The sequence below is a fragment of the Herpailurus yagouaroundi genome, unplaced genomic scaffold, assembly GCF_014898765.1.
Source record: "Herpailurus yagouaroundi ecotype Mexico unplaced genomic scaffold, PumYag 159, whole genome shotgun sequence".
Taxonomy (NCBI): Eukaryota; Metazoa; Chordata; class Mammalia; order Carnivora; family Felidae; genus Herpailurus; species Herpailurus yagouaroundi.
In genome coordinates this window covers 52,144,895-52,155,409 of record NW_024412400.1, presented here as the reverse complement: position 1 = coordinate 52,155,409, position 10,515 = coordinate 52,144,895, and the positions used below count along the sequence as shown (strand labels likewise).

Below are 10,515 nucleotides of genomic sequence, written 5' to 3'. Positions count from 1 at the left end.
ATCTTCTGTTTCCCCAGGTGCAGGATGGGATGAGGATATACTGCATGATGCTTTGGTGAAGATTAAATGAGATATTAATGTAGGTGAATCACTTGCATATGGAGAGCCGTCAAGAAATGTCAGTTCTCTTCCCCATCATATCATCAGTTGATAATGAATTATTTCCTACTTTTCCTAACGCTTACTAATGTTTCCATGCATTTACGTACCTATTAGAAAATTTGCAACTGCAGTGGAGGCCCATGGATCTCAGCTGTGGTCATTGCGTACTTATGGTCATTGAGTCCTTATTGATAAGTGGCAGGATGGCATAATGATGAGAACATGTCTCATCAACTGGATTTGAATCCAAGCTCCAACCTTTTAACTGCACCATCCTAGGAAAGTGTCTTAACTTCTTTGTGCCTCAGTTTCCTTATTACAGTGTAGGAGGAAATGAAAACAGTATCTGCCTCATAGGGTCGTTCAGAGGATTAAATGAGTTAATGTATGTAAAGAGTGTAGATCAGAGCCCGGATTAAGTAAGTCCTGTAAATTTTGATTTGTGTTACTGGGTTTTGGTGACTACATATAAGACATTATGATAGGGTTCAATACATGTTAGCTATTATTTTTATTATTATATGATCTATAAAACATGGTCAAAACCTCTGATCCTTGAGGGGTGTCTGAGTGGCTCAGTCAGTTGAGCGTCCGACTTTGGCTTGGGTCATGATCTCATGGTTCATGGGTTCAAGCCCCGTGCCGGGCTCTGTGCTGACAGCTCAGAGCCTGGAGCCTGCTTCGGATTCCGTCTTTCCCTCTATCTCTGCTCCTCTCCTGCTCACTCTGTTTCTCTGTCTCAAAAATAAAATAAACATTAAAAAAAATGTTTTTTAAATAAATAAATAAAAAAGATTTCTAATCCATGAAACTAAGTTCCAGCTTCTTGAAAATAATTGGAGACTCAGAATGATTCCTAGGACCAGAACTGAAAATTTTTACTAGTAGTTAAGGTGGCAACAGAATTCAGTCTGCAGAAGGGGTGGCCTGGCTGGCTGGGACTTTAAGGCCTTACCCAGGGCTTCTGTAAAGGGCAGAGTATTATCTGTTTCTTAAGTACAATCGTTGCAAACTGATCATCAGTGGCCACAACTGTGCCCACAGACACAAACCAAAATAAATTGGTTGCCAATATTTAAAATTTGGGCGATTTCACACAAAACTCTGGGCTTCCTACCCTTCAAACAGTTAGCGGGCCTACAACTCAGGTCTCACCCTCCTAAATGGCACCACCTGCCTCATGTCTGTAGAACTTCCCATTTTAGATTATTCATTCACTTTTCATTTTTCCACAAACCCCACTATTCCATATTGCATTATATCTGACCCACTTCACTCATCAATATTATTGAGTAATCTCAGTAGGCCTCTAAATTTGCACTCCTACTGTAAACTGATAGGAGAGAAGTGTTGCTGAGATGTGGGGCAGGTGGTACATTTCTACCACAATGTGGAAAGATTACTATACTGTTCATCCAGTCTTGATTTATGACCTATTCTCTCAGCCCATAAATGGGCCACTTTGTATGAACTATTTTCAGTGCTTCTGAGCAGTGTCAATTCCTGTACCTCAGGTGTGCTAAGTATGCTTACTGATGTCCATCCGTGGCAGTTACTACCAGAAAATGTTCACATAGATGAAAAAATCAAGAAATGATATCAAAAGGGAGTAGCCGCGGTTAGCTTGGTATTTCCACGGTTACACAAAATATGCTTGAACACAAATATCCTTGGGAACTATGGTTTTGTTACATAATTCTTCTGGAAACCATAGTTTTCTTAAATACCAGAAAATAAAACAAAGACATTTGGAATCCAACTGTCGGGACATCTCTCGTAGTTGGACATTTGAGAACTTGGGGACCATACTCCCATTTCTGGAATTAGAAGCAGGAAGTCTAAAGAAGCGTGTGGCTGATCTTTGGTATATCCAGGAGAAGGTGGAATGTGTTTTAAATCTTCTGTGTAGTTGTTTTTAGTCCCACCCAACCATCACTCTGGTCCCAGCACCTCCTTCTGAAACAAGTCATTGACTAAAAGTGTATCTTCAAATTACAGTTGTACTGAAAGAAATGTTCTATAATTTAGATTAATAAGAAACCCACAGGTATGTGTCAAGTGTGCTAGGAAAGAGATGTACTTTTCAGAATTACCTGATGCTCAATCATCGGAATGAAAATGTTTCTCCTTCATTTGCCAGCGGGGAGAGGATTCAGACTGTTTCCTCAAGACTTTCTGGACCAAGTAGAAGACCGTCATTGTCAAAGCATACAGTCAGTGTTGCATCTCGCGATGCAAATTGCAAGACATGCTTCTTTATCAGCAGAACTGTATGTTAATGTAACTGTCACATTAAATATTTGCTGCTGTGACTCAGTTAATGGCTGTCATAAAAGTGTGGCAGTATCTGACATTTTAAGTGTTTGTGGTACCTAATGTACAGCTTGCTATTGTAAATAGGCCACACATTTAGAACTAATTACATGCAAGCTATGATAGCAGGTTTATATTTTACAACTATCTGAGCTGTGATCAGCACTTGTAATCACAAAGCAACGAGAAAATAGGCAGTGACAGCAATACCTTCATGTTGAAAGCAAATTCTTGTTTTGAAGTGTTATGAACTATTAAGTATTTTTCAGTAGAAAGTGAATATGATTAGTCAGAAGCAACTATAATTATGGAAAAGGCTGCATCTGGTTTATATACTATGTTTACATCCATACACATTTTTTCTTTAAAGACTTATCCAGTCCAGTAAACAACCCAAATTGAATCATTCTTAAAACAATAGATACATTTTTTTAAAAAAACTTCTGAGCATTGAGGAAAGGAAAGTTGCTATCTTTCTGAGTCTCCATGATGTGTTGTTTTCTGTTTGTGATTTTTGGTTGAAACAGAGTTACACATTGGTTAAAACATAAAGGAGGCTGATAAACTTTGGTTCCTCCTAGCTTAGCAATGCTTCTTATTTGGGTTACAGTCCTAAACATTTTCCACAACTATCCTCCATGTCTGAAATAAGAAATCAGAGGTTTTTTTTAAAGTAGTTACAGACCAGGGAATCTTAATCTGGAGTCAAAGGACTCTCTAGGGTCCATGGATGGGGTAAGGGGCTAGAGGAAAGCATAACCCCCCAAAATACATGCAAAATTTTATAGGAATTTGATTCCCCCCACCTACCCCCCCCCCAGTGGGGGAAGATTTTGCAGAGCTTTCTTCAGAGTCTGAGAAGGAATATTAAGTATCACTAATTTTTACAGCTTGCTTAGACCACATGAAATAATGAAGAAATGGTTCTTGAGAGACCACCTGGCATTTGCAGTCTTGAGGATGCTAAGACAAAGGGGCTTGTGACAGTTGAGCAGGACTCTCTGAGTAACTGCAGCTAATTTTTAGAAAGTCTGAGAAAAACCTAACTGCTGGGGTCCTTCTGAGAGTGTTGGACTGGGTCCTATTTTCCTTTTCTCGAGTGCAGTCCTGGGACCCAAGCAGGGGTATGAGAGGGGAGGTGGAGATGGTAGAGGCGGCCATGACAATATGGGCAGCAGCTCCTACAGCAGTAGGGGCTCTCTCCTGCTGGTCCAGTGTCATAACCTGGGAGACCAGCACTTTCCCGACTCTGTGGGAAACCTTTTTCCAGTCCAATGGAGATTGTGTAACCAATGATGCTGGGCCACTTCTGGGGCTCAGGTGGATAGAGACTGGGGCTTGGGACTGTGGAGAAAGTTTAGGGTCCAGGAATGAGGCTTCTGCCTGGCTGACCAGGGATGGTGTCAAAGGCCAGGCAACCTGCAGAGGATTGAGTGCAGACAACAAATCTCTTGAGTATCCTAGAATCCACATTCCTTTCTTTTCCTATCTCTTCTCCTTTCCCTTTGCTGCTTCCTGTGCAGAGTCCAGAGCTCAGTGCAAATTCTCCTCCATATCTGTTCATTCCCTGCTCCCCCTCTTCTGCTCTTCTTTTCCTGTTTCTTTTGATACCTGTTCCCTCTCCTCTTTCTCTCCTTTCCCCTCCTTTCTTATTTTTGTCTTATTAATATCTGGAGCTTGGCCTTTCCTTACCTTTTGGTTCTCCTTATCTTTTTGTCACTAAATGCAGTTTGTTTCTGGTGCATTCTCTCTCTCTCTCTCTCTCTCTCTCTCTCTCTCTCTCTCTCTCTCTCCTTCTCTCTCTCTCCCTTCTTCTCTCCCTCCCTTCTTTTCTCTTTTTGTGTTTTTCATGAGAGGGAGCAGATGACCTTGGGGATCCTTGCTCTTCTAAAATGATCTGAGAATTTTGAGCATGAAGTATCCCATGGGTGATGAGAAGAGAATGGCTTTTTGGTCTATGGAAATCCCACCTGGGATAGAGCAGACAGCCAACCTTATGAAACAGAGTCCAACAACCCTCAGCTCTAGCTACAGCTCTGGCTGAGGGTGATTCGGGGTGGCGTATGGATTCCCTGGAAATATCACTGGGAACCCAGTGGTAGACTTTATTGCTTGGCTTCCTTTATACAAGCCAAAGAGCAACATTCTTTGTGGCCCTAAACTCCCACCTGCATGCCTACTGAAAACTAAGTTGTATCTTGGAGAGAGATTGGTGGGGACTTCCAGCTCTCTGGCTCAGTCTTATCCCTAGTTAGATTTCTAGCTACATTCAAGCCCATTTCCCCCATCTAACTCCCTTTATCTTTGACTTTGTTCCTCAAAGGGGTCTCACAATTTCATTTTCTGTGTCTTTGCTGCTGGTCTTCTCTTCCATCCCACTGTATTGAAACCTTTCTCACTTTTCACTGCCACCTGCTCCATGAGGCTTTCTTAAGTCCTTAGCCAGGATGAATGTCTCCCACAGGCTCTGTGCTCTCACAGACCCTTATCTGTGTTTCTGATAAGTATTTATCACAGTTTCTTGAATGATAACCAGGTATGTACCTCAGGAGACAGAAAAGTGTGAGGGGAGGACAACATCTTTTTTATCTTCACTGTGCCTAGGACTATACTTTAGTAAATGATCATTAAACTTACTTGCAGAGTGATCAATGAGGACATTTATCAATAATCCTCTGCTTATTTTCATGCATGTCTAATAAAGATTTTCTTTGATAAGTTTAATGATGTTCACAACAATCATTAGTATATCTGTTTTATGTGATGGGTTTTAATCCTCCCATTAACCCTGTGAGCGAGTGGATTGTCTCCCCTGCACAGAGGAGGCTGGATTCTCATCATAAGTCAGCACTCTTATCCTTGTCACTGGTCTCCAAAGTCCCTGCCCTTTCCACTTTATTCTGAGGTTTCTCATGGGAAGGGAAAGCCCAGGAGGGATATTCTGATGGTCTCCACTTTCCTGCAGCCCTGTGCTGTCTGTGCTTCTCAGCCATGCTGCCTTCCCCTTAGCGGAACATCATAGATGAGTTGGGCCACCTTTCTTGGTTTCTTTTCTGGGGGAGTAGAAGCCACCAGTCCCTTTGTACAAGGCTCTGGGGCTGGGTGCCTAGTGTTCTCTCTGGTTGAGACAATGGCATGACCATGCACTTGGAAAGATCACAGCCCTTGTTTGCATACAGCTCCCCCTCTCAGCCTGCTTTGGGGCAGAAGCCTGCTTTGATCCGTGTGCAGGCCTGGGAGGTTATGGCCCTAATTAATTCATGCATAACAATCTGAATTTCCTTTTCATTTGGTGAAAAGCGTAATCATTTCAAAACTTTCATAATGCTGGAATTCTTAAAACTCTGATTGAATCCTACTTTTCGTAAATCTGGTCTAAGCGTGATCTGTGGATAGCACTGAAACAAAAAGATAATGGAAAAATGTTTCTTCTAAATTTCTGAAAACTATTTCTGTTAGAAGAGGAGTTCTTGTCATTAGGCAAGATTAAAAAAAAACTCATAATAAGCAGTGGGATGTCAACAAACTCTTCATCAGAATCCGGTTTTTGTTACGTGAATGCACCAGCTTACTAATCCACCCCATTCAATGGAAATGTCATATAAATTGAAGAAAAATAAAGAGTGTGAGGGAGACCATGGATATGAAAGCACTTTGTAAACAGCAACGTGCTTTATAAATGTGACATATTTTATAGCTCGACTTCTGCAGTTTCCTTCCCCATGGTTAGAAAGTATTAGAGGTCCCCTGACTCCTGTCAGATGCCTTTTTAATGATCTTTAAGCCTTATTCCTAAAGGCAGGACAGTGATAATGGCAGGAAAAGTGCTTAATAATTTGTTTATGGTAAAATGCTATCCTAATTAGTAGATCTCATTAATTTCAATAAGGCATCACCCAGCATTTTCTCTCACTCCCTACAGTCAATCAGCCAGAAAGTCTTACTGCTTTTGCTGAGATCTATCTCTTACTTATTTGCTTTGTTCCCACTGCTACCACTTGAGTTTGTGACCTCTAATGTCACACCTGGGCAGCAGCAACTCCTACACCCTCCCACACTCCACCCTCCCTGGAGTCAGAAGGACCTTTTAGAAACAAATCATGTTGGTCACCTTCTAGCTTCTCAAACTCTGCAACGCATTCCCTACGAGGTTCAGCCTGTTTGCTCTCAGCTTCTTTTTATATCCCTTCCATATTACCCACTGGTCTTCCTTTTCAACCCCTCTTTCTGCCTTGAGCTTGGCCTCTGCTGTTCCTTCTGCCTGGAATGCCATTCTCCCAGATCTTCGTGTGGACTGACTGCTCACCTGTCAGTTCTGAGCTCCGCAGTTCCTGCCTCAGGGAGACCTCCCTGACCACCTAACCTATGGTGCCTGCCCCTGACACTAGCCTCTCTTACCTGATTCTTTCACCCCTAACTTTTGAACATTATCTTATTTATGTAATTGTTTATTTATTATTCATCTCTTTCTGGTCAAATATATGTTTCACAAGAGGAGGAGCTATCTCCATATTGTTCCCTGCTACTTCTCCAGAGCCTAGAATAGGGCCTGGAACAGAAGGGACTCTCATTTATTTGTTGCACAAATGAGTGCTAACTACAGGAACTACTGAGTGAGGGGGAAAAAAGGAATGTTCCAATAAGGCGATTTGGTTTATGTTGACAGTATGCTAAAACAACTAGTAAAATTCAATTCAATGGAGACAACTGTCGAAGGGACTTTCACTAATTATTGGTTAATTCAGTTATAGAACCCATTGTTGATAAAATTGCAGCAGGTGTTATAGAATTCTATAGCTATCTAATTCTTTTGGTTAAATTAGCCAGAACTGCTTATTATGCATATCATGCTTGGGATGCTTCTCATTCAAATTTTATAAATGAAAAACTATAGAAGAGAGATCATCTATTTTCCCAGAAAATAATTCTTCTGGGAAAATTTCCTAGTGCCCAATCTGAAAGGTTTGAGATGATGATTTTCTTCTTTTCATATGTCATATTCATTTATTCTTGTGTGTATCACCTCATGATAGAATGTGTTCACTTTACGAATAATTGTTGTAAGCTTCCTGTGTACCAGGCCCTCAGCTTAGCACTGGAGAGCCCATTTGGGACCAGACACATAATATTGCTGCTCTGGTAAAGGTTGGCTAAAGATTTCTCTTCTGTAGGAATTTAGGATGAACACATCTGCCGTGTGCTGTCATTTCCACGGGGTTTTAAAGAAGACACACAGTGATAGTAGGTTGGTCTGGAGGTTCCAAGAAAAGTCCATGTTCTTATGAAAACCCAGTAGGAGAGTATCTGTGAAAGAGAAAGACAGACTAGGTCAAATGTTCTTAAAATGAACTTCATAGTTAGGCCATGACAACTGTCATGCTCCCAATAAAAGCCTGCCAAATAGTCCGAGCTAAAAGAGAGAGATTTGGGGCAAATTTAGATACAGAGTGACACTTCTTTCTTTTTCATCTTTTCTTTTTCATCTTTTTTTTTTTTCAAACTCATTGGGCTGCATATCTAAAACCACATTTGAGCCTTTTCAATATTGGTATCTAGTCACTGCAAAAGCAATGTCTGGTTGAAAGATAAATGAGTTTATAGAGTTTGGGATTAGATGGAAAATAACTGGAACTAAATTGTATTTTGCTGAATTTCAAAATAGCTCAGGAACAATTGGACCATATTTTCCTCAAAATTAACATCAGTTAAAAAAAAAAAAAAGATTAAGCAAAACAAAACCCTCCTGGGCAAAAGAAAGAAAATTGTAAACTGAGATTTACTCAAACCAAACTTCTTCCAGTTCTTCCACCCTTGGTTGACAAAGGCATAAACTTGGGAGTGTGGGCAGGTTTCTAAGCCTTTAATATTATTATGAAATCATAGTTCTAAGTTTTAGAAATGTTTAAAGAAGAGGTTTTTTTCTTGACATTTCTAATTTCTGCTAAGTATTGAAATATACCACCCATATAATAATTACAGGTCATAGGATTTCAGAGCTGGAAGGAACCCTGGAGACAATTTAGTCTAGTCTATGCATTTCTATGGAGGTGAAGACAAACTCGGGGGGAGGTGGATGGACTTGCTCAAGGGTATGCACGAGCCTGTGACAGAGCTGGAGCCCAAGTTCCTTTCATCTTATGGAAATGCCCATATTGGACAGGTCCAGCCTCACTCTCCTATTTATGAGGCTGTGTAAATAAAGTCCCTGGAATTTTGGTGTGCTAAAAGTATGAGATTTTGATCACCAGGTAACTTATGGGTTAATCTTATGATCACAGTCTGGGTTTTTTCCTCTGAACGGTGGCTGTTCAGAGGTAATGGGCACTGAAGATACCCGTTAGAAATTGAATGTAAAGATTTAGGGAGCTGGAATGGGACAGAATCAATGTGTGGCATGAAGAAAATTGTGCTTGGGAATCCCTTCCCTTACTCTGCCGTTCCTTCACACTACAATGCCAGCTCTATTCATTGTTGAGTTTTGAAGCCCACATTTTCCGCATTGCCTAGTGGGAAGCAGTCCGCAGCCTAAACGCAGAAGTGGCCAATTGAGTGAAACGTCTTTGTGAACTCCTTTTGTTAGAAGGGTGTGTGCACTCAGGACCCTTTAGTTTCTGATTTCATTGCGTGCTCCTGACAGCAAGGAGCTAGATTACACTAAATCATAAGAATGGAAAGCAGGGAAAGAGTGCAAAGGGACTGCCCCAAGCCTCTGTGATGGGGTGGGGTGTTAGTCATCAGCTTTCTTTGAATATCAAAGTTATGCCACACAAATACAAAGAAGGACCCTCCATGCCTTTAACACAGAATGACACTTTTTTCTTTTTCATATATATATATTTTTTTAATATAGGAAGGTACAGCTATAGGTTCCTGTGACCTATGCCCCTCCGAAACCCCGTTATATGACAACTGTGCTCAGACAGGGATGAGTATGGATATAAATGAGAATGTAAAAGGTACAAAGTGCTCGCTCGGCAGCACATATACTAAAATTGGAAGGATACAGAGTAGATTCGCGCGGCCCCTGTGCAAGGATGACACGCAAATTCGCGAAGCGCTAAATGGTACCAAGTGAGGAGGAACCTGAGCAGGGAAGAGTGGGAAAGTGTCATCTGAGTGGTGATGGTGAAATACTCAGGAGTTACCCAGTTGCAGCCAAGGTTTTTTTTGCTTTGGTTTTTTAAAAACCGTTTTTTAACAGTTTGAGGAAAATAGGCATCTTGCTTCAAACACCCCTGACCCCAACATACACCCGCAGCTTCCAATTGTATTTCCTGAGGCTGTGAACTCCTCAGTTTTCACAAGCCAAGAAGAAATTTAGCTAGTTGGTAGTTGGAAAACAGATCTGGGGGGAGTAAGTAGCATGAGTAATGAGTAGGCCATATCCCCTTCCAAGATGTTCCCAACTACTTTTGGACCTAGGCCTGGGAAAAAAATATTACGTGAATTTCCCTTGGAGATACTGTTAAAATGTATTTCATTAATTAGTGCCCACTTAAATTTGACTCAATACCCAGGAAAATCAGTTTTGTTCTTAAATCGTACCAATACATAATAATGATCATAAAACAATAATATGTATAATATTTATTGCAAAAAGTGCTTGCATATATTGGCTTATATATTATCTTATATACCTTCCAGAATACTTCATTAATTGGTTTTTTGATGACAACATGGAAGTTCACCGTTTTCCTAATATTCAGATGATGATAAAAACATTCATATTCAGAAGTACTTATTAAGTACCAATTGCTTATAATACCAACAATACTGAGCTCATTTAAGTGAAGAACCACAAAAGAAGTTTCTATTTCTATGAAGTTTATCTTTCTGACATTTCCCATTGTGTTTAAAAAGAGAATGGGCAAAGCCATTCGGGTATCAGAGTTTAGTTGGATGATACACGTTCCACTTGTGGAATTGGTCAAGATCAGAGAACGTCTTCATTTCTTGTCTCTTAGAAACTAAGTTGTTAATGTAGTTATTCTCTCTGGTATTTAGATCATGAATTTTTCACAGACCCACATCAAGGAGAAAAGAGGCCTTTTCTATGTTAAATTTGAAGAATGACTTCAGATGTTTTGAGTGGATAGCTGT

General features: G+C 40.5%; 1 non-coding gene across 1 annotated transcript; it reads left to right on the top strand.

Annotated features, from left to right (window-relative positions):
- Positions 1 to 9,378: 9,378 nt before the first annotated feature.
- LOC121034314 (U6 spliceosomal RNA) lies at positions 9,379 to 9,484 on the top strand. Its single transcript, XR_005792384.1, has one exon. It is a non-coding gene; the product is annotated as a U6 spliceosomal RNA (small nuclear RNA).
- Positions 9,485 to 10,515: the final 1,031 nt, after the last annotated feature.